The sequence below is a fragment of the Neoarius graeffei genome, chromosome 26, assembly GCF_027579695.1.
Source record: "Neoarius graeffei isolate fNeoGra1 chromosome 26, fNeoGra1.pri, whole genome shotgun sequence".
Taxonomy (NCBI): Eukaryota; Metazoa; Chordata; class Actinopteri; order Siluriformes; family Ariidae; genus Neoarius; species Neoarius graeffei.
In genome coordinates, this window is record NC_083594.1 from 27,943,540 (window position 1) to 27,968,641 (window position 25,102).

Below are 25,102 nucleotides of genomic sequence, written 5' to 3' on the forward strand. Positions count from 1 at the left end.
GACTACTGAGCATGAAATTTTTTTTATCTCTAATTAATGAACTCTACTGTAAAATGTGGAGCACATAATAATGTATTCATGACTTGCTGCCCAACTTTTATTAGTTCTTCAAGCTCTGAACTGCAGTCACCTGATGCTCCCTAACACTTTAAGATATGAATTTATTAATAGTTATTAATTCATGCTCAATAGTTTTTGGAGGTTAAAATGTATATTGCACATTAGCACATTATACTAAAGCAATTATTAGTCACTTGGTCATTTTAATCCAACATATCTCGATTTATATAGCTATGTATGTATGAAGATGGATACATATAAAACAACTATTTCCAAGCAGCTAATTTGTGCTAAATTAAACAAATAGCAAGAGAAGAGTTAATTAAACTCTTATGTATACCTTAATACAGAATCAGGTGTTACCAAATAATGTTCAGTGTAAAAAGAAAAATGTGGAGTTTAATTTAATGCACAAGTCATTAAATGTTTCTACTGTTGTGATCTAACAGCTCAGCTCACCAGCATGACAGTTATTTAATTAATTACATTTAAAAGTAATCTCAAATGTTAACCATTTAAAACATGATTAACTATGTAGCCCTGTGTCATGTCATGACAGTTTACATTTATCTAGTGATTTCTATTAAATGGACTGAGGGTTACTGTGCAAGTCTAAAAGATGATCTACAAACCAAAGGAATCAAAGCTCACAATTCACTTTAACTGTTTGTTTGGAGGAATCGATTCAGGAAAGTGAGTCTGAGCATTACCCTTGAGTACAGTTGCTGAGTAATGCTCTGAGACAGAAGGCAAGACTGCACACTCTGTTTACAGATTACCCAGTTGACATATTTCCAAATACAGTGTCTTAAAAAGAAGGGGGGGAAGCTCATGTTGCTAGCGTTTCTTGACTCATATTTGCTGTTTCAAAGTATAGCTGCATTCTGTAGGAGATCAATGAGGTGGGATGTCAAAGTCTGTTGCTGTGTACAAAGAACAGACATTTTGTCTACCACAACACGCTCTAGATTGCACTGATTACACTTGAACATTAGCCTGGTTTATTTTCTTATATTTGGAACTTGTGTGTTTACACCAAATGAATATGGATAGAAATAGATCAAACTTGTAAATGTCTGGAAAGGCTGAATTAGGTAGCATTTCAATGGCATTGGAATGGGTTGTGTAATGTTTTCAGTGCAGTTTTGTTTGTTTGCGTGTATGACTTTAAGCAGGATTGTGCAAAACCTACCAACCCAATTTACCTGAAGCTTGGTGGAAGGGTGTACCATGGGCCAAAGAAGAACCCATTACATTTTGGAGCAGGTCTGAGTCACAGGGTGGATCCATGAAATTTTCACTTTCACTAATGTTGTGAGATACAGAGCCCTGCGATGACCTGGCAACTTGTCCAGGGTGTATCCTGCCTCTCACTCATAGTCAGCTGGGATAGGCTGCAGCTTGTCCATGACCCTGTACAGGATAAGCGGCTACAGATAACAGATGGATGCAAGATATAGCATTTGCCATACATCTTGAACCAAGTAGATGGCAGTAAAGATCAATAGTGACAAAACATAGGCAATGTAGAAATACGATGACTCCATATCATAATCCAAATTCATGGGAACCACTAATCCTCTGGGATACACACATGGGTGCGTAATTTTAATAGTTTTGGAGATCTAGACAAACATATAAAGTGGTTGTGATTGCAGATTTGTGTATCATAGAAGATTCGGTTATTGTCCTTGGCATAGGTCTGTGCTCTCTGTGTACCGTCTAGTTTATTTTTATCACTGGTGGAAATTACAACCCAGCATTATTAAAGCTATCATATTTCTTACTGAGTTATTATAGCCTGTTTGTCTGATGACTTGACTTGAATGACTTTAATTCAAACTTCAGTAACTCAGAAACCACTCGGTCGATAAACATTGTCAACTGGAATTTAATGTGTGCTATTGGTGGAAAGTTTAGAAGTAAAAACAAAAACCCTTCTATGGCTCCAATAAATATCCAAAACATTATTGAACATATTTCACATACAGTATGTTAATAAATAAATCTGTGCTGAAGGAGTCCATGGAATTTCTCCTTGAAATCAAGTCCCACATTATAGCATATCACATTTTCACACAGTCTTGTCTCGTCTCATCTCATCTCATTATCTCTAGCCGCTTGATCCTGTTCTACAGGGTTGCAGACAAGCTGGGGCCTATCCCAGCTGACTACGGGCGAAAGGAGGGGTACACCCTGGACAAGTCGCCAGGTCATCGCAGGGCAGACATATAGACACAGACAACCATTCACATTCACACCTACGGTCAATTTAGAGTCACCAGTTAACCTAACCTGCATGTCTTTGGACTGTGGGGGGAACCGGAGCACCCAGAGGAAACCCACGCGGACACGGGGAGAACATGCAAACTCCGCACAGAAAGGCCCTCGTCAGCCACGGGGCTCGAACCCAGACCTTCTTGCTGTGAGGCGACAGCGCTAACCACTACACCACCGTGCCGCCCCACACAGTCTTGTAATTCCGAAAATAAATTTCAACGTTAGAATAAAAAGTTATGTCTCCCATGATCCATGACAGTGCTGCTGAAACGGAGATAATGATTTAAACACTTTTGTGGTGCATCATGCATTGTGTGTGAAGAAATCCTGTTACTCTGGCCTTTCAAGGGTCAAGATCTTAGACATTTCTCATACATTATTTTTGCAAAACCTAGTAATAAAATATGAAATCTATCATTTGGCCAGTAGTCTTAAGGACAATGTTGTAAGTATGAATTTGCTAAGTTTGTTCTCAATACAGCACCTGACTTAGTTTTTGGCTGTTAGCTGGTTGTTAACCAATAAGCAGTGCATACAAGATGACATTCTTTACAACCCCAATTCCAAAAAAGTTGGGATAATGGCGCCATGCTGATGGCAGCCTGTTGCAGCAGCTATCGGTTTGTGTGGAGTTTTTAAATGTTTTAAGTTGTGTTTTGTGTTGCGTTTATTGTATTGCTGGTGTCTGTCTACTTGTCAAGATATTATGGTGTGACAGTTCGTATGAGTGGGCAGGCCAGAACTGAGTTCACAAAACTCTATTTTGCACTTTTCACAATTTACTCTCCCAGCCACGCACGCGCGCGCACACACACACACACACACACACACACACACAAGTCGTCTGGTTCGGGAGAGAGCTCTCCTCCTCTGCTCTCTCTCTCTTTAAATAGGGCACGGTCACTGGGGAAGACACACAAACACACGTTAATAGACATCAGGTGCAGTGATTCTGCCACTTACCTTCCCTGACTCCACCCTTCGGTCACAGACCGATGCTTGACCACGCCCCCGCTGCCACATACGCCCACCGCCCAACTCAGGCCGGGCGGCCATCCAGCCTGCAGCCGACTCCCCCCCCCTCCCTTGATGGGAGAGGAAGTCCACCACGACCATCTGTGCTCCCGGCCTGTGGATCACCTTGAAGTTAAAGGGTTGGAGTGCCAGATACCAACGGGTGATCTGCGCGTTGGCATCCTTCATGCGGTGGAGCCACTGGAGGGGCGCGTGGTCCAAACAGAGGGTGAAAGGGCATCCCAGCAGGTAGTAGCGGAGGGCGAGGACCACCCACTCGATGGCCAGGTGCTCTTTCTTGATGGTGCTGTAGCGCCCCTCACACACCAACAGCTTTCTACTGATATACAGCACTGGACGGTCCTCCCCCTCCACCTCCAGGGGCAAAACAGCCCCCAGCCCTCTGTCCGACGCATCCGTCTGCAACATAAAGGGGAGAGAAAAGTCAGGGGAGTGTAACAGTGGCCCCCCACACAGTGCAGCCTTCACCTCCGAGAAAGCCCGCTGGCATTGCTCTGTCCACTGGACCGGATCTGGTGCCCCCTTTTTAGTGAGATCAGTCAGCGGGCTGGTGATGTCCAAATAATTAGGTATAAACCTACGATAGTAGCCAGCCAGCCCCAGGAACTGTCTCACCCCCTTTTTGGTCTTGGGCCTCGGGCAGGCCGCAATTGCTGCTGTCTTGTTAATTTGGGGACGCACCTGCCTGTTGCCCAAGTGGAAGCCCAGATACCGTACTTCCACCCGCCCAATCGCACACTTCTTCAGGTTGGCTGTGAGCCCCGCTTGCCTCAGCGACTTAAGGATGGCCCTCAGATGTTGCAGGTGCCGCAGCCAGTCATTACTATAGGTAATGATGTCATCGAGGTATGCGGCCACATAGGTGTTGTGGGGGCGGAGACCCTATCCATCAGCTGCTGGAACGTAGCGGGTGCCCCAAACAGCCCAAAAGGAAGTGTGACAAACTGGTGTAAGCCAAACGGTGTGGAAAAGGCTGTTTTTTCTCGGGATAATGGAGTCAAGGGGATCTGCCAATAACGCTTTGTCAAATCCAGTGTCGAGTAAAAGTGAGCCTTGCCTAGTCGATCGAGCAACTCATCAATACGAGGCATTGGGTACGCGTCGGATTTAGACACCGCGTTGACTTTTCTATAGTCTACACAGAACCAGACCGACCCATCGGCCTTGGGTACCAAAACTACCGGGCTGGTCCAGTCACTGTGGGACTCCTTGACGATGCCCATTTCGAGCATGGCCTCGAGTTCTTCCTGAACCACTTTTTTCTTGTGTTTGGGTAGCCTGTAAGGGCGGCTGCGCACTACCACCCCCGGGGGCGTCTCAATGTGGTGGTCTATGAGGTTGGTGTGACCAGGCAGGGGCGAGAACACGTCCGAAAATTCGGTGTGCAACTGGGCAACCTCCGCGAGTTGGGTCGGGGAGGGGTCGGTCCCACAGGGGACCGGAGAGGTACACAATGCCAATGTTCCCTTTTGAACCTCCGGCCCCAGCTCCGCCTTCTCCGGAACCACCGACACCAACGCCACGGGGACCTCCTCATTCCAGAGTCTGAGCAGATTGAGGTGGTAAATCTGTAGTGCCCCACCCCTGTCCATTCGCCTCACCTTGTAGTCGACGTCCCTGACTCGCCGTGTGACCTCAAAGGGTCCTTGCCACTTGGCGATCAATTTGGAGCTCGATGTGGGCAACAGTACGAGTACTTTATCTCCCGGTGTGAACTCCCTAAGGCACATACCCCTGTCATACAGGCGGGTTTGCCGTTCTTGGGCCTGATGCAAATTCTCCTGGGTTAGGTGTGTGAGTGTGTGGAGTTTTGCGCGCAGGTCAATAACGTATTGAATTTCATTTTTACTTGCTGAAGGTCCCTCCTCCCAATTTTCTCGCAGCACATCTAGAATGCCGCGCGGCTTATGCCCATATAACAATTCAAATGGGGAGAACCCCGTGGAGGCTTGTGGGACCTCTCGCACTGCAAATAACAAGGGTTCGAGCCATTTATCCCAATTACGTGCGTCCTCACTTACGAATTTTTTTTATTATATTTTTGAGGGTGCGATTGAACCGTTCAACTAAACCGTCCGTTTGTGGGTGATAAACACTGGTGCAGATCGGCTTAATTTCTAATAACCCATACAGCTTGTTCAGTGTGCGTGACATAAACGTGGTGCCTTGATCAGTCAGAATTTCTTTGGGGATTCCAACTCGGGAGATGACGCGGAAGAGCGCTTCCGCAATACTGCGTGCTGAGATATTGTGAAGAGGCACTGCTTCCGGGTGTCGCGTTGCATAGTCCACCAGAACTAAAATAAAGCCATACCCTCGTGTTGACCGATCTAATTGCCCGACGAGATCCATCCCAATTCTTTCGAACGGGGTCTCTATTAATGGGAGGGGGCACAAAGGCGCTTTTGGAATGGCCGCTGGATTTACTAACTGGCATTCACGGCACGCTGTACACCACCTACGGACATCGCCGCGAATCCCTGGCCAGTAGATCCGGGCCATTATTCGGGCTAGTGTCTTATCCTGTCCTAAGTGTCCAGCCATGGGATTAAAGTGAGCCTCCTGGAATACCAATTCCCGGCGGCTCTTTGGAATCAAAAGCTGCGTGACTTGTTCTTTAGTCTGAGTGTCCTGTGTCACTCGGTATAATCTATCCTTCATAATAGAAAAATAGGGGAAGGACAGGGTGGCGTTTGGCTGGAGCGTTTGACCATCGATTACTCTCACTTGGTCAAATGCATGCCACAGAGTCTCGTCTCGCGACTGCTCTAATGGAAAATCCACGAAGGATTCCCCAATAGAAGGAGGGGCCTGCTGCTCCTCACTCTGTCGCGGAGATGACATAGACGGCTCTGTGACAGCTGCTCCTGCCAATGCGACACTGGGACCTCCCCCTGCTGAACTACGGCAGGACTCACGCTTCACTAAATGACTCATTAACTCCCCAAATCCCGGCCAATCAGTCCCCAAAATTATCGAGTGGGTAAGGCGAGGATTAACCGCCGCCTTCACTATAAATTTTTCCCCTCGAAAAAGAATGTGGACCAACACACTAAAGGGTAGTTGTGAACATCCCCATGCACACACAACACCTTCACCAACTGTGCTCCCCCAATGCCTCGTCTTGCACCAGGCTTTGGTGAATTGAGGTCTGATTACAGCCAGAGTCCACCAACGCCTGATATGTATCCCCTTGGACACTCACCGGTATGCGATACGCTCCGGCCGGCCCGGTCGAGGGCGGCTCCTGGCGCGTCGGGGATCCGAACCACTGCTGTTGGAGGTGGCCCGGCTCCCCGCAGCGCCAGCAAACCAGCCCGGGCTTCCTCTCTGCACCAGCGCTCTGGGGCTGACTCACCTGAGAGGGGGAAGAGACAGACACAGAAGGGGGAAACGGGAGGGCACCGCGGGCCGGCCGCGGTGGAGCCGGCCCCCGTCTCCGCGGTGGGGGAACGGGGCGAGGACGGGACACGGAAGGGGGGAGAGAGAGAGGGGAGATGAGGATGTCCGCTGTCCTGCCGTCGGAACAGCCGCCAGCTGGTCCTCCGCCAGCTCGATGGCCTGATCCAGCGACGCCGGGCGGTGGCACTGGACCCATTCTGCGGTCCCTTCCGGTAGACAGGCGATGAACTGCTCCAGTACCAACTGATCGATGATTCCCTCGGCGTCACGGTTGTCGACCTTCAACCACCCCCAGCAGGCGTCCCGGAGTTGCTGGCCAAACGCGAACGGCCAGCCGACTTCCTCCAGGCGCAGAGCGCGGAAGCGCTGTCGCTGCTGTTCGGGGGTGCGCCATCGCTGCTGTTCGGGGGTGCTCCCCACACGCTCGAGGACGGCCTGGCGGAGGTCCACGTAGACCAGCCGGCAGTCAGCAGGGAGCTGTAGCGCGGCCAGCTGCGCCTTGCCCATTAGCAGGGGGAGGAGGCGCGCCGCGCGCTCTTCCACCGGCCAGCCCGAGGCCTCTGCTACCTGCTCGAAGAGCGTCAGGAAAGCCTTGGGGTCGTCAGGCGGGCCCATCTTAGTTAGGGTGAGGGGGGGAAGGGCCCGCGGCGGTGGAGGTGGTGGACCCCGCCAACGCGAGGAGGTGCCGGAACGCCTGTCGATCTTCCTGCTGCGCCAACACCAGAGCCTCGAACTGTTGTTCTTGCTCCTTCCGGAGGGCGACTAGCGCCTGGTGCTGACTCTGCTGGGCCGTGGCGAGGGCGTGGACCAAGTCCGCGAAGGGGGAGGACTCCATGGGGCTGTTCTTTTCTGTGCTCTGATCCCGGGTTTCCGCACCACTGTATTCCCTCGTTCGTATGAGTGGGAGGAGCACAGAAGGACGGCAGGCCAGAACTGAGTTCACACAACTCTTTTATTTTGCACTTTTCAGTCACAATTTACTCTCCCAGCCACGCACGCACACACACACAAGTCGTCTGGTTCGGGAGAGAGCTCTGCTCTCGCTCTCTCTCTCTCTTTAAATAGGGCACGGTCACTGGGGAAGACACACGTTAATAGACATCAGGTGCAGTGATTCTGCCACTTACCTTCTCTGACTCTGCCCTCCGGTCACAGACCGATGCTTGACCACGCCCCCGCTGCCACATATGGATACTAAGTGGCTGATGCAACTTTTATACTTTTTCGTTGTTTTTTTAACTTGCACTGAGTCGGGTCATGTCAATGTGGGCAGTATTGTTTACCTGCGTGACCAGCTGATTGTGCTCTCCAAACCATCACTACTTCTGGGATTAAGACATCAAATCCCCAAGGATTTGAGAAGGAGACGTCGGGGGTGCAGTGCCGGTGTGTTACGAAGAGCCAGGAGAAGGCAATTTAAACCCTTTATTCCATCAATCGGCATGGGGAATGTGAGGTCATTGGCAAACAAGACTGATGAGCTTGGGGCATTGATAAGAACACAGCGGGAGTACCGTGAATGCAGCCTTATGTGTTTTACTGAGATGTGGCTGCAGGAGCATGTTCCGGACTCCAACATCTCTGTTCACGGTGAGAGCTGACCGGGATTGCAGGCTGAGTGCTAAGAAGAAAGGAGGGGGGGTTGCGGTGCTTGTGAACAACAGATGGTGTAATCCTGGCCATGTTACGGTGAAGGAGCGTGTCTGCAATCGGAACATCAAACTGTTAGCAGTGGGATTGCGTCCATTCTATTTGCCACCGGAATTCACTTGTGTCATAGTGGTCGTTGTTTACATTTCGCCTTCAGCTGACACCGACGTAGTATGTGACATCAACTCTGTCACTGCCAGACTACTCTCACAACATCCAAATACATTCATAGCAATTTCAGGGGATTTTAATCATGCTTCTGTCTCTGCAATGCTTCCAACGTTTAAACAATATGTGGATTGTCCCACCAGAGAAAATAAAACATTGGACTTATTATATGCAAATGTAAAGGATGCCTACAGTTCTACTGCCCTCCCCCCCCGGGCAGATCCAATCACAATCTGGTCTTGCTCACCCCCACCTACATACCCATTGTACAGCGGCAACCAGTGACCAAAAAGATTGTGCGGCGCTGGTCACCTGAAGCCACAGATCTTCTACAGGGGTGCTTTGAGGTCACAGATTGGAATATGCTCTGTGAGCCCCATGGAAATGACATTGACTCCATGACTGACTATATAACAGAGTACATCACCTTCTGTGTTGATAGCATAGTACCTACAAAGATGGTGAGGTGCTTTGCCAACAATAAACCTTGGGTCATGAGTGACCTGAAAGGACTGCTTTATAATAAAAAAAAAAAGAGTTTTCAGGGAGGGTGACTGAGAGACATTCAGGAGTGTGCAGAGGGAGCTGAAGGTGCAGCTGAGAGAGAGCAAGGAGGCATACAGGAGGAAGCTGGAAAGCAAACTTCAGCAGAACAACATGCGAGACGTGTGGAGTGGGATGAGGAACATCACTGGGTTTAAGGTGAAGGCGAGTCAAGCTGAGGGTGGCTGCAGCAGGGCCAATGAGCTGAACACGTTTTTCAACAGGTTCAGCGCGGTGCCCCGTCTATCTTCCCCGCCTCCCCTAGCTCTACAGGTCCCACTTTCTCTACTTCCACACAGGGGCGTCCCTCGCATGCCACCTCAGCAAATAGGACTGCTGACACCCATTGCTCCCCCCCACACCCCCCAGATTCCATCACCATAGCAGACAATGCTGCCCCCTCCTACTCCCTCTCCTGCTTTAGCCCTCCCACCTGTATGTCCGTCACCAGCAACCAGATGAAAAGGCAGCTGGTAAGACTCCACCTGAAGAAGGCTACAGGTCCAGATGGCATCAGCCCCAAGGTCCTGAAGCTGTGCTGGATTTTACAGCACCTATTGAATCTTAGCCTCGGGCAGGGGAAGGTGCCTGTGCTGTGGAAGACATCCTGCCTTGTTCCAGTCCCAAAGAAGCCTGCTCCATCGGCCCTTAATGACTATAGACCGGTTGCCTTGACATCACACATTATGAAAGTGTTGGTAAGACTGGTCTTGGCCCAACTAAGATCACAGGTGACCCCCTCCCTGGACCCCTTAGAGTTTGCCTACTGTCCTAAGGTGAGGGTGGAGGATGCCATCATTTACCTGCTCCAGAGAGCTCACTCTCACCTGGACAGAGCAGGCAGCACTGTGAGAATCATGTTTTTTTATTTCTCCAGTGTTTTTAACACAATCCAGCCTGTGCTGCTGGGTGAAAAGCTGCAGAGGATGCAGGTGGACACTGCCATCATCTCCTGGATTATGGACTACCTCACAGATAGGCCACAGTTTGTGCAGCTTGGGGGCTGTGTGTCTGAGCGGGTAGTCAGCAGTACAGGAGCACCTCAGGGGACTGTTTTATCCTCCTTCCTCTTCACATTCTACACCTCTGACTTTTGTTACAGCTCTGAGTCTTGCCATCTGCAGAAGTTCTCAGATGATTCTGCATTGGTGGGGTGTGTGGTGGGGAGGAAACATTGTACCGGCAACTGGTGGAACGCTTTGTGGAGTGGTGCGGTAACAACCACCTGTTCTTAAATGTAGCCAAGACCAAGGAGGTGGTGGTGGACTTTAGAAGGACCAGGGCTAAGCTAAACACCATTTCCATCTTGGGGGAATAGCTAGAGGTGGTAGAGAGGTATAAATATCTGGGGGTTTACATAGACAATAAACTGGACTGGAAGCACAATACCGAGGCTGTTTACAAGAAGGGTCAGAGTAGGCTCTATTTCTTGAGGAGACTTAGGCCTTTTAATGTGTGTACTAAGATGTTGCAAGTGTTTTTATCAGTCTGTGGTGGCAAGTGCAATTTTCTTTGTTGTCATCTGCTGAGGTAGCACTATCAGGGCCAGTGACGCTAATAGACTGAATAAGTTCATTAGAAAGGCAGGTTCTGTGCTGGGGACTACTCTAGAACCCCTAGAATTGGTGGTGGAAAGGAGGATGCTACAGAAATTGTTACACATTATGGACAATACCTCACATCCTCTATACAGTACACTGGCAAAGCAACAAAGTGTTTTTAGTGGGAGGCTTCGCCAACTCAATTGTAGTAAGGACAGATATAGGAGGACTTTTCTACCCACAGCAATAGCACTTTATAATGACTCCCCTCTGAGCAGAGAGAGAAGAATAATCTTTCAAGAATAATCTTGTAATCTTAAATCTTGAGATGCAATGCACTTAAGTCTCCCTGGTTGGGAGGGCTTCTTTCTATATGCATATTCTGGTTTATGGACTACTCTATTGCAATGTGTTGATTGTTTTATCAGGCAGTTACAGTCTCACTTTGGCATTTAGATGGGCATTATGCCTTGACAACTACCTCAGGGTACAGTGGTGCTTGAAAGTTTGTGAACCCTTTAGAATTTTCTGTATTTCTGCATAAATATCACCTAAAACAACATCAGATTTTCACACAAGTCCTAAAAGTAGATAAAGAGAACCCAGTTAAACAAATGAGACAAAATATTATACTTGGTCATTTATTAATTGAGGAAAATGATCCAATATTACATATCTGTGAGTGGCAGAAGTATGTGAACCTCTAGGATTAGCAGTTAATTTGAAAGTGAAATTAGAGTCAGGTGTTTTCAATGAATGGGATGACAATCAGGTGTGAGTGGGCACCCTGTTTTATTTAAAGAACAGGAATCTATCAAAGTCTGATCTTCACAACACATGTTTGTGGAAGTGTGTCATCAAAAAGCGTCACTGGGGGATAAAGCTGTCCAGTCCTACTTGTGGACTGAAGTGCCTGCTCTTTAGACTGGCCACAGGAATTTTCCTGCCTACATACTGAGCACCAGTAGTAGGAGTTGGTGGTGCCTACAGTTATAAATGGCCATTTTGCAGTCCATTCACTTTTGAATGTGGATCGGTAGGTGGCAGCTCCAGTTAAGGCCTTTTTTTTTCACCACTACCCTGACCTCTGCACTGTCTTCCTCGGTCACCCTGCCTTCTTCCATCACCCTGTCCTCTTCTGGCACTCCACCTTCTGCATTCACCTCCATTCTTTCTTCATCTTCCACTGTCTCTTTGTCCGCCTCCCCTGTTTCCTCTTCTGTCACTTCCTGCACATTCACTATCTCACCTGATGTCACAGTCTCCCTCTCAGTCTCTGACACATCAACTGACCTCCCTGCCTTTGTTTTCTGAACCTTGGCTTCCCAGAAGGAAAGGAGGCTCTTCTGTTTCTTCCCTGACATGCTAAAATAAATGACACAAACGATTAAAAAAATGAAAAATGCCTCTCTGTTCATGACAGCTCCTAGGTGACTTAACCAAAGTTATTCATTCTATAATCCCCAGAAAAACATCTTTGACTAAACGAACATTTAAATCGTCGTCAACACAGTATGCTATTTTAGCTGGTTTACATCTAGCTTGCTAGTTAGACAGTTATCTATGATAGCTTGGAATGGACAGGTTTTCGATACTGAACAAGGTGTAGACCAGAAATATTGGTCTATAGAGTAAAACTACAAAGTAACTAAGTAAATATTGATATAAATTATTACCTGATGGTCCTGAGTCCCGACAGTTCTCCAGTTCTTTCAATTCTCTCGTTTGCTCCAGGTTGTTATCTAGTTCTCTCACAATTTTGCAGGTGCAGCGCGCGCTTGTAGCTGAAACTCACGTCTCCCCGACAACAGAACAATCTATTTTCTGATTGGCTGATGCTGCTCCGAGCACAGGGGCGAGTTCAAGACACATGAAACGTTTCAACACAGTTGCAGAACGGTGCACGTTTCGGCCAATCAATAAGGAACAATTAGAAAAATGTAGCAAACCATTGCAGCGGTTGAACTCGCCCCAGGAGCGCTGTGACCTACGGCTGTGGCGTTTGTAGATAGCTTGAAGGAATTTCTGTGCGATTATTGGAGAAGCTCAGAGTGAGAAATGCCATGTGTGGCGTGTGAGCTTGTTGAAATGCGTGTGTCTCACTCTCAATGCATGAGGCTTGAGAGCCCTGCCTACGGTCAATTTAGAGTCACCAGTTAACCTAACCTGCATGTCTTTGGACTGTGGGGGAAACCGGAGCACTCGGAGGAAACCCACACGGACACGGGGAGAACATGCATACTCCGCACAGAAAGGCCCTCGTCAGCCACGGGGCTCGAACCTGGACCTTCTTGCTGTGAGGCGACAGCGCTAACCACGACACCGCTGTGCCGCCATATTGGATCATTTTCCTCAATTAATAAATGACCAAGTATAATATTTTTGTCTCATTTGTTTAGCTGGTTCTCTTTATTTTTAGAGCTTGTGTGAAAATCTGATGATGTTTTAGGTCATATTTATGCAGAAAAATAGAAAATTCTCAAGGGTTCACAAACTTTCAAGCACCACTGTATGTCTTGTGGGTGAAAACATTGTTTTGTCTGTGTCTGTGCTTGCTGTATGTTTTTAAGTTTGCTGAAACAATGGAATTTCCCTTTGGGATGATTAAAGATCTATCTATCTATCTATCTATCTATCTATCTATCTATCTATCTATCTATCTATCTATCTATCTATCTATCTATCTATCTATCTATCTATCTATCTATCTATCTATCTATCTATCTATCTATCTATCTATCTATCTATCTATCTATCTATCTATCTATCTATCTATCTATCTATCTATCTATCTATCTATCTATCTATCTATCTAGTAAATAAAACCAGAATGCAGTAATTTGCAAATCATAGAAACCCTATATTAAATTTAAAATAGTACAAAGACAACATATCAAATGTTGAAACTGAGAAGTGTTAGTTTTTTTTAAAGTATATGCTCATTTTGAATTTGATGTCGGCAATATGTTTCAGAAAAGTTGGGACAGAGGCAACAAAAGACTGAAAAAGTTGTGTAATGCAAAAAAAACTAATTTGGTTAATTGGCAACATCTTAGTAACATGATCGGGTATAAAAAGAGCATCCCAGAGAGACGGAGTCTCTCAGAAGTAAAGATGGGGAGGGGTTCACCGCTCTGTAAAACACTGCTTGGGCAAACAGTGCAAGACTTTAAGAATGACATTCCTCAATGTAAAATTGCAAAGAATTTGGTGATCACATCATCTATGGTACATAATATCATTAAAAGATTAAGAGAATCTGGAGAAATCTCTGTATGCAAGAGACAAGGCTGAAAACTGGCACTGGATGCCTGTGATCTTCAGGCCCTCAGGTGACACTGCATTAAAAGCAGACACGTGTCCATAGTGGAAATCATTGTATGGGCTCAGGAACACTTCAGAAAACCATCGTCTGTAAATACTGTTCATCATTGTATCCACAAATGCAAGTTAAAAACATATATAAACAATATCCAGAAACACCACCATGTTCTCTGGGCCAGAGGTTTTTTACAATGGACTGAGTTGAAGTGGAAAATTGTCCCGAGGTCAGATGACCATTGATAAATCAAATCCAAAAATCCATTTTAATTAGTGATGCAGTGCCTAGGCATGCATAACTATTGTTCTTCTGTGTGTTTCTTCTTATTATTATAGAAGGAGAGGAGTACCTAGAAATTGTCGTCGAATAACCCAATAACCGTACATCGCACACAGACAAACAATATATCAAAACGTGCTGCTCGATCGGACTCGCTATGCTATTACTTTGTTCATCAAAATACGATTTTTTCGCGACGTAGTTGCGAAAAAAATCGTCCAAATTTTCCCATTCATTTCTATGGAATTAATTGAAAAAGAACGCACATTTTCAACGTTTTTCAAACCTCCGCTGCTTTGGCATGCTTGCACCTAGAGACATGGTTCAAACTTTAAAATGTAGACAAACTTCTCCTCTGTGGATCTGTCATTCAACTTTTCTGCTAGGTTCTATACTTTTGGATCAGTCCCAGCTCAAACACCATGAGCAAATCTGGAGAAAATCAGGCTTTATAATGGGTGTCTATTGCGTTACACACCAGTGTGGCTCAGGAATTTTGAGTGTAGGCAGCCTGAAAAAAAAGCTCAAACTTTCTCATTTAAACTGTTTTCAGCCACAATTTTCACTCTACACACACAATTTTCTCAAAAGTAGTAGCCACACTTGTCCTGATTCACACAATGTGTCTACCTAAACAATGGGATTTACAGTTTTTGAATGAGATGCCTGAAAGTAAGGAGAGGACAGGCGCGCTGCCTCATAGACTCCCATTCAAATCCTGACAGCACTCTGACTGCAAATTCAGAAAAGTCACTCGTTTTTAACTCGCTCTAGTCAAGGGCGCAGATAGCACGGGGGACGGGGGGGACATGTCCCCCCCCTGATTTATAGTGACCCCCATCTGTCCCCCCCACCCACCATCCCTACCATACCACATAGGTATTAAAAGTGAGGATTAATGTTCTGTTAGTTAGACTAACTTACACTGCAGCACAAAGTTGAAATGGCAGCAGCAGCAGCCTTGTCAGTGATCAATCCACATTTTCCCCTTCTTGAATCGGTGTAGGCTGGAGCAGATCCTTGCAGAGTTGGGAAAGCAAGGTGTTCATTTTCCACGTAATTCTCGGTTAATAACACTGCGCAGCTCATCCATTTGATAGCAACGGTGTTTCTGCTACGACTAATGGTGCGTTCAGTTGTACTCGTAAGTTGGAAGTTTGAAGTCGGAAAAGCATTGAAATCCAGCATCTCCCAGCATAAACGTTGGGGTTTTCGTTTCATTTCATTAACTGGCCATTTTTTTCGAATTCCATGTTCCATGATGTACCAGTTTTTAAACTGGGAAGCGCTCAGTTCTGAGGTTATGTTGCTCGGAGCTCCAAGTTCCGACTTCCAATGTAAATGTAACGCACCGTCTTGACCCCGGGGTCCTAAGGGGAGCTGGGGACTTTGCCTGTTGCGGTAACCATAGTGATCATAAACAACTGTCTAATGACCGAGCTGGTGATCTTTCTGCCACATTAAGCCAGAGAAGAGGGGGAAAAAATCACAGCGTTTGTTTCAAGAACCAAAAGATGTAAATATCCTATGCCTGTTGCCTTTCCCAGATGTGACAAATACTTGTTTTGTAATGTTGAGTAGCTAGTCTGATAATAATAAGGAATTTGGACTTACCTGAAGTAGGCTAAATGTAAAATAACATCATTCTAGGCTGTAGGTGAATATCTTTTAATGTTGTTATTTTTATGTATAATGTTATTTTAGTAAGCAGCAACTGTTAACTGAAATTATGAGATTCAAGATGTTAACATTGTCCTCCTGGCCTGCAGGCAATCCCTGGTGGGGTCAACAATGAAAAAACAAAAAACAATTACAGCATTTTTTCAAAAACCGAGCAATGTTGACCAGGTAGGCCTTTGTCTACCAATGTTCATTCAGTTAGAAAACTCACAATTCGAATGTATATTGAAGCTTCAGTACACACACACACACACACACACATATATATATATATATATATATATATATATATATATATATATATATATATATATGAGTGATTCCACGCTTATGGGTACTGAAATGTGGACGTGAACTTATTCACCTAAAACCATTTCTTTTTTTACCATCAGGTCACAAAACATGTAATCTTTAATGAATGATATGTTAAAAGATAACTTTAATTTTCTGAGATGTAATAAAAACATATTTATATGCCAAAGTCAAGCCTATGAGTTCCAAAATGATGTCTGTTACATTACTTCTGTTACGATTGTCCATCTCGTGTCTGTTACAAATTAATTACAATCTAGCTATATACCATGTTAATCTTATTGAAAGAATGTGTATGTTTATTCTACTACACATGTTTATTAATTATATTTGCTAAAACATCACCTTCCTATGTTTCAAAAAGTAATTCTACATTGTTAAAATTGAGAATATATATGTCCACAACACTTCTGTTACATTCTGACTTTGGCATATAAATGTTTTTATTACATCTCAGAAAATTAAAGTTATCTTTTAACATATCATTCATTAAAGATTACATGTTTTGTGACCTGATGGTAAAAAAAAGAAATGGTTTTAGGTGAATTTTTAAAAATAAGTTCATGTCCCCATTTCAGTACCCATAAGCGTGGAATCACTCATATATAAAATGCATTTACACAAAATGGAATCATTTGCTGACAGCTCAGTCCCCCCCAGTTCAAAAATCCTATCTGCGCCCCTGGCTCTAGTGACCTCATTTTTTACACTACAGACAAAAAAAATTACATCAATGTGTTCAGGAGAGCCTTGTGGCGCTCACTATGAAAGAATTTTGTGAATATCTCCTTCCGTTTTTGTGTAAATCCCCATTGTTTGGAGCGAGCGCACTGAGGAAAAACTGCCCTTTCTGTGTGCTTTTCTGTCTCTGTGCTCAGTGCGCGGGTGGGGGAGGGGCTGCTCTCTCTCTCTCTCTCTCTCTCTCACACACACACACACACACACACATAAGGGAGGGGCTGCTCCCTCTCAGAGAGACACAGGCTTGTAGGATCATGGCAAGTCACACATTCACACAGTACAGCTCAGCTCTTCAGCTGTGACTGCTACGCGCACTGCATCACTCTTACAATTTCCCACAGGGGAATTGTCTCTAGTTTCATTTTGTTATGCAACAAAACAGGACAAACACCAAGGGGGATGAATATTTTTCCAAGACACTGTATGTGTATTAATGTAGTTTGGATTTCGGGGTAGTTAAAAAGGGGTGGGAAATTAAAAAATGTATTGTACTTCTTCCCACTCCTTTTTCGAACAATGTGCGGTGTATTGTAATGTCTTAGCTCTTTGTTATTTTATTTATTCTTTTTTTTGTCACTTTCTCGTTTTCTTTCTTTTGTATGTACAAATAGTTACGTACATTTTTATACATGTTCGAAATAAATAAATTCATTCAAAATATATAAGGACTCTCAGTTCACATGCTCAGTCTGAAGTACAGTGGTGCTTGAAAGTTTGTGAACCCTTTAGAATTTTCTATATTTCTGCATAAATATGACATCACATTTTCACACAAGTCCTAAAAGTAGATAAAGAGAACCCAGTTAAACAAATGAGACAAACATATTAGACTTGGTCATTTATTTATTGAGGAAAATTATCCAATATTACATATCTGTGAGTGGCAAAAGTATGTCAACCTCTAGGATTAGTAGTTAATTTGAAGGTGAAATTAGAGTCAGGTGTTTTCAATGAATGGGATGACAATCAGGTGTGAGTGGGCACCCTGTTTTATTTAAAGAACAGGAATCTATCAAAGTCTGATCTTCACAACACATGTTTGTGGAAGTGTGTCATCAAAAAGCGTTGTTGATGCTCATCAGCCTGGAAAAGGTTACAAAACCCTCTCTAAAGAGTTTGAACTCCACCAATCCACAGTCAGACAGATTGTGTACAAATGGAGGAAATTCAAGACCATTGTTACCCTCCCTAGGAGTGGTCGACCAACAAAGATCACTCCAAGAGCAAGGTGTGTAATAGATGGTGAGGTCCCAAAGGACCCCAGGGGAACTTCTAAGCAACTGAAGGCCTCTCTCACATTGGCTAATGTTAACGTTCATGAGTCCACCATCAGGAGAACACTGAACAACAATGGTGTGTATGGCAGGGTTGCAAGGAGAAAGCCACTGCTCTCCAAAAAGAACATTACTGCTGGTCTGCAGTATGCTGAAGATCATGTGGACAAGCCAGGAGGCTATTGGAAAAAATGTTTTGTGGACGGATGAGACCAAAATAGAACTTTTTGGTTTGAATCAGAATCAGAATTACTTTATTAATCCCCGGAGGGAAATTCAAATTTGCTACAAAGCTCCTGAATCAGAGAAGAAGTAAACATGTCTAAAAATAGAATATAAAATCATTTGAAAAAAGAATAAAAATAAATTTAAATAAGTTCAATAACTTTAAATAAAAGCACAATGAAGTGATTCTATATACATGATTCCTATATACATATACTGCACCTGAGTTAAGTATACAGTATACATGGTAAGACAGTGTTCCACAGTTATACAGTGACATTGTGCAGCTTGACTGCAACAGGTAGGAATGATTTCCTGTGTCTCTCAGTTGTGCAGCGTGGAAGAATCAGCCGTTTACTGAACGTGCTCCTGTGGCTGATCAGCTCCTCATGCAGAGGAGCTGATCAGCCACAGGATGTGTGGTTGTAGCCATCCTGCAGAAGAGTGGTGGTGGTGGGTTGGGGTCATGCCATCGAATCTGTTGAAGTACAGATTCAGCTCATTCTCCCTTTCCACATTGCCATCCACTAACACTGTTGGTTGGCTTGTAACCAGTAATGGTCTTCATTCCACTCCACACCTCTCATGTTGTTCTGTTGGAGTTTCCACTCCAACTTCCTCCTGTACTTTTCCTTGGCCTCCCTGATTGTTGCTCTCAGTTCACGCTGTACTCCTCACACCTCCTCCTTATTGCTGGCTCTGAAAGCCCTCTTCTTCTCATTGAAGAGGGCTTTGATGTGCTCCATTACCCACGGCTTGTTGTTGGGGTAACAGCTGACAGTCCTAGCTGGGACAATGGTGTCTACACAGAAGTTGATGTATCCCGTGATGCACTCTGTGAGCCCATCAATGTCGTCTCCGTGGGGCTCACACAGTGTCTGCCAGTCCATCACCTCAAAGCATCCCTGCAGTGTCTCGTTGGCCTCATCTGTCCATCTCCTCACCATTTTTGATGTGGTGGGCAGTCTCTTCACCAGAGGACAGTCTAAAATTGTCTGTCTTTATTTTGGACAGTGTCCTCTTCTCCAACACCACTGTCAGAGAGTCCAGTTCCTCGCCTACAACATGGCCGGCCTTCCTGATGATCTTATTGAGTCTGCTAGTGTCCTTCACCCTCAAGCCACTGCCCCAACAGACAACAGCGTACAGGATGGCACTGGCCACCACAGACTCCTAGAACATCCCCAGCATCATTTCAGCAGATGTTGAAGGACCTCAGCCTTCTCAGAAAATAAAGACAGCTCTGGCCCTTTTTGTATACAGTGTCCACGTTTTTGGACCAGTCCAGTTTATTATCCAAGTACACCCCCAGGTACTTGTATTCCTCCATCACGTCCACACTGACCCCTTGGATGTTAACAGGGCTCACCGGAGCCCTGATTCTCTTCAGATCAACCACCAGTTCTTTCATCTTTGTCACGTTGAGCTGTAGGTGGTTCTTCCTGCTCCACCTGACAAAGTTGTCCACCACTGTCCTGTACTCACTCTCATCACCACCAGTAATATGTCCAACCACTGCAGAGTCATCAGAAAATTTCTGGAGGTGGCAGGTCTCCGTGCAGTAGCTGAAATCAGTGGTGTAGAGAGTGAAAAGGAAAGGAGAAAGGACAGTCCTTTGCAGAGCCCTGGTGTTGCTGATCACTCTGTCTGACACACAGCACTGCAAACACACATACTGTGGTCTGCCAGTCAAATAATCCACAATCCAGGACACCAGTGGGGCATCCACCTGCATCGCTGTCACCCAGCAGGGCTGGCTGGCTGGTGTCAAAAGCACTGGAGAAATCAAAAAGCATGATCCTCACAGTGCTGGCTGGCTTGTCCAGGTGGCCGTAGACTTGATTGAGCAGGTAGATGATTGCGTTCTCTACTCCAAGACGGGGCTGGTAGGCGAACTGAAGGGGGTCAAGAAGTGGTTGGACCATAGGCCGGATCTGCTCCAGGATGAGTCTCTCTAGGGTCTTCATGATGTGTGATGTCAATGCCACGGGCCTTTACTCTTTGAGGTCACTGGGACATGGCTTCTTCGGTACAGGGATGAGGCATGATGTCTTCCACAGCACGGGGACCCTCTGAAGACCCAGGCTAATGTTGAAGACATGCTGAAGTACTCCACTTAGCTGGAGGGCGCAGGTCTTCAGGGCCCTGGGGCTAACACCATCCAGGCCTGCTAATTTTCCTGCATGGAGTCTCTTCAGCTGTCTTCTCACTTGCTCCTCGCTGATGATCGGTGTGGAAGTGATGGGTGGGGGAGGGATGAAGGTGTTTCTTGGGGGGTGCTCAGCCAGGGGGTCTGTTGAGGAGATGCGAGTGAGGTCCTGAAATGGGGATGAGGTTGGGCAAGAAGAGGTGGGGGAGGGGAGAGAATGTGAAGTGTGTGTGGTTGTAGCCATCCTGCAGAAGAGTGGTGGTGGTGGGTTGGGGTCATGCCATTGAATCTGTTGAAGTAAAGATTCAGCTCATTCGCCCTTTCCACATTGCCATCCACTCCTTCACTGTTGGTTGGCTTGTAACCAGTGATGGTCTTCATTCCACTCCACACCTCTCATGTTGTTCTGTTGGAGTTTCCACTCCAACTTCCTCCTGTACTTTTCCTTGGCCTCCCTGGTTGTTGCTCTCAGTTCACGCTGTACTCCTCGCACCTCCTCCTTATTGCCAGCTCTGAAAGCCCTCTTCTTCTCATTGAAGAGGGCTTTGATGTGCTCTATTACCCACGGCTTGTTGTTGGGGTAACAGCTGACAGTCCTAGCTGGGACAATGGTGTCTACACAGAAGTTGATGTATCCCGTGATGCACTCTGTGAGCCCATCAATGTCATCTCCGTGGGGCTCACAGAGTGTCTGCCAGTCCGTCACCTCGAAGCATCCCTGCAGTGTCTCGTTGGCCTCATCTGTCCATCTCCTCACCATCTTTGATGTGGTGGGCAGTCTCTTCACCAGAGGCACATAGCAGGGGGAGAGGTAAATCAGGTTGTGGTTTGACCTGCCCAGTGGGGGGGAGGGGGGAAGAGCTGTAAGCCTCTTTAACATTAGCATACATCAGGTCTATTGTTCTTCCCTCTCTGGTAGGACAGTTCACAAATTGTGTGAAAGTGGGAAGTGTTTTGTCCAAATTAACATGATTAAAGTCACTCGAGATAGCAATGAATGCACTCGGGTGTTGAGCCTGTTGTTAGTCCGCAAAGACGACACAGGTTTTAAACAAACTAGAAACTTTACTTAGCCATCATTCAACATTACAGCCATTCCATTCTCCTCGATATGAACGACTAACCCCTCGGTAAGCGCATGCGCAGTAACAGTTAACAAACTCCCCCTTTTTCTTTAAAGAAAAAAAACAAACTTAAGTATATTGCTGTTTAAAGAACGAAACTTCAAAAGAGCAAAGAAACATATACTGCCCTCATATATACAGTCCATCAAAGTCCATTGTTGTCTTGTTTTTTTTTGTTTTTTATTCTTTGAGGTGCCACACGCCTTCGCTGAGTGCCTTTAGGAGGAGGAGAGCTGACGTTCCTTTCTTTGTCAAGCAGTCAGCAAGCTGATCTTTAGTCGATGACCACATGATGTGTTGAATGACTCCTGACTGGATAAGCTCCTTGATATTGCTAATTTCAAGCCGTAGTCTCTTCTCTGTGACTGGTTTGGTTGACTTTACAGCATCCATCAGTGAGTGATTGTCAGTTACACATATTATTGGTAAGCCTCTGTGTTTGCAGTCACCTACAGTAAGTTCTGAGTAGAGTGTGGCCAGGAATACTGCATTGTCGATGCCGTCTGCAAGGGCCAGTGTTTCTCCTGCGAGAGTACTTCTCACAACTCTTCTTATTCTCTTTGACTGCCAGCATATAGGAGAGAATCTTCCATTCTCTCCCATGAGCATGATGAGATGACCGCCCTGAGTGCCACCATCAGGAAGGTTGCCCATTGACGAGTCACTGAACACGATTAGCTGTAGGGAGCTGTCTTTGCCTAGGTGCTGGAATTTCAAGGTCACGTCATCAGATTTGAGTTTCTGAATCAGTTTGTTTACTGTGTGCAGGGTTTGAACAGTAGCAGCTTTTGTACTAGATGCTAACATGGACACATCACACATTGCGTCTGGCCTTGTTTGTCTTGCCACCCACAGTATTTGGCCAATCTTTGATCTTAGCATGTCCATTTCTTGATCGGTTAGGGGAGCATCACGCTCAGCAGCTCTAGTTGGGGTCGCTGATATGGGCTGGAGATTTTTGATGTACATACTCTGCTGTACCTGTACCGTGTCATTCAGAGACGAAAACTGCATTCCAATATAGCTGAACGTATTGTGCTCTTCTCGTCCAACTTGGAAAGCTGCTTTTAACTGTGGTATGATTGTTGTGGAAAACCTTTCAGATCCTCCCCAGATGAAATCATCCACATGACAGCCGAGTACTCCCATAACATTGGAGGAGTCATCTAGCCAGTAGAAGACTGCTGGGTCAACTTGTGACACGACTGCTCCCAACTGATGCATTGTGTCCTTGACTTTATTGTACCAATAAAGAGAGGCATCTGCTAGTCCATAGAAACATTTCTTCAGTCTCCATAGAACACCTTGTCTCTGGGCCTCTGGTGGTGGACGAATGTAGATGTTTCGAGTCAATTCTTTGCTTTGCAAAAAGGCTGCTTTTATATCCATAGAATTTAATTGCCAATGTTTTTGACATATGACAGCCATGATCATTCTTAGTGACTCTGAGGCACATGTTGGAGAATCTTTTGGAAGTTCTTGAATGTGCATTTCCTCAAAGCCTCTGGCAACTAGTCTAGCTTTCGGTGCGACACCATCAGGGGTTTCTTTAAGTGTACACACCCACCTTGTGGAGATGCATTTCTGTCCTTCATCTTTAACCTCCTCAAAGACATCATTCTTTTTCCAGTTGCTTAACTCTGCTTGTTTTGCAGGATCAAAGATATCGTCATCGACCATCAGAATATCATCTGGACTGCTTTCCTCGCATAAAATGCTATGCTCATCTGGTGACGTTTGAACATTGTCCATTTCGCCCAGATTTACTGAGCTTGTGGAACCAGCAAGATCGCCAGATCCATTGAACTGCACATTGTACCAGTTTCTGTGTTTTCCAGTGGCCTTCCCTGCACGACCTAGAATTTTTCCTGTTAAAGTTTGTCCACTGTCTCTATCTGTATATGTCACTGTTTGTCCAGCTTTTAGTCGCAAATCTCCATGTGTTGTGACTGTTTCGTTCTGTACTGTGTCAGCATTTGGTCTGTTGTCAGGTGCAAGTGGAGTGGCTACAGCATGCTCTTCTGATTCAGGCAAGTCATCATGTGTATTGGTCTCTTCCCCACTGTCAGTGTCGTCATCCTCGTGGTTAAGTCCAGAATCTGGTAGTGTTTGTTTGTCATTCACCTCTTGCTGAATATCCATATCTTCCAGCACTGTTTGTTGAGCATCAGTCTTTCTCAGTCTGGTGTGATGCACACGAACATAGGTGCCCCCATGCCTTACAAAGACTACCACACCATCTTGGCCAATGACCACCCCTGGACCTTTCCACTGTGGGCAGTCAGCTCGTTTGTAGTATACTTTGTCCCCAGTCTCGTATCGATCATCACTGGCTCGCAGTTGTTTGCGAAGGGCTCGTTTGATCCTTTCAGAGCACTCTGCTTCTGTGAATGCTCGGCGCGCTGCATGCAAAGTTGTAATATGCTGAGCCATCCAGGTATTCATCGTAGTGCTTTCTAGTGCTGGTGGCTTATCAGTAAGAACTGATGGCAAGTTGGGATTTTGCCCAAAGACCAGTTGGTATGGACTGTAGCCATGCACATTGTGCAATGAGTTCTTTGCCATTAAGGCCCAGTCTAGAGCCATTGCCCAGCTGCATTCATTTTCTCTCTTCACTTTCAACAAGATGTCAGTCAGGGTGTGGTTGTGTCTTTCCAAAAGGCCGTTGCTCCAGGGGCTATAGGCTGCAGTGGTTTTGAGTTCAGTGTTGAATTTTTCAGCCATATCCCTCATTTCTTCATTGTTAAATTCACCACCATTGTCACTAAACAGCCTGTGTGGGGGTCCATGCACACTTATCCAGCAGTGGATGAGATGTTTCACGATGTCTTTGGGTTTCTTGGTGGTCACAATACTTCCTGCACTGAAACATGTGAAGTGATCTATGACATGGAGATACCACACTCCTGGTTCCAGCTCATGTAAATCCACTGCCACTGTCTCATTGTAGGTTGAAGCCATGGGTAAGCCTACTGCAGGCTTTGGCTTTGGCTTGCTGTAACGTATGCATGTGTCACATTTGCTCACAACGTCGTTAAGAATGGCAATGCAGTCATCATCATTGTTACCTGCACAGTCCAGTAATTTTTTGAGCTTTTCCACGGAGGCATGTCCAAATTGTTTGTGTAGTTTTAACAACACCTTCTGTTTTTCCTGTTTTGTCATATTCTCAGTCACTGCCAGAACTTCGTCATTCTGGATGTCAATCTCATCTGAATTATCATTTGCTTTTATGTTAACACAATAGTGACCTGAGGAGGTCAGCTCAAGTTTCACTGGCTGCTTGAACATTGTGGCTTTATCATTTTCAATGTCCA

General features: G+C 45.6%; 1 protein-coding gene across 1 annotated transcript in view; it reads left to right on the forward strand.

Annotated features, from left to right (window-relative positions):
- gpd1b (glycerol-3-phosphate dehydrogenase 1b) overlaps window positions 1-25,102 on the forward strand; it is an 82,984-nt gene that overhangs the window by 866 nt on the left and 57,016 nt on the right. The window lies entirely within an intron of this gene.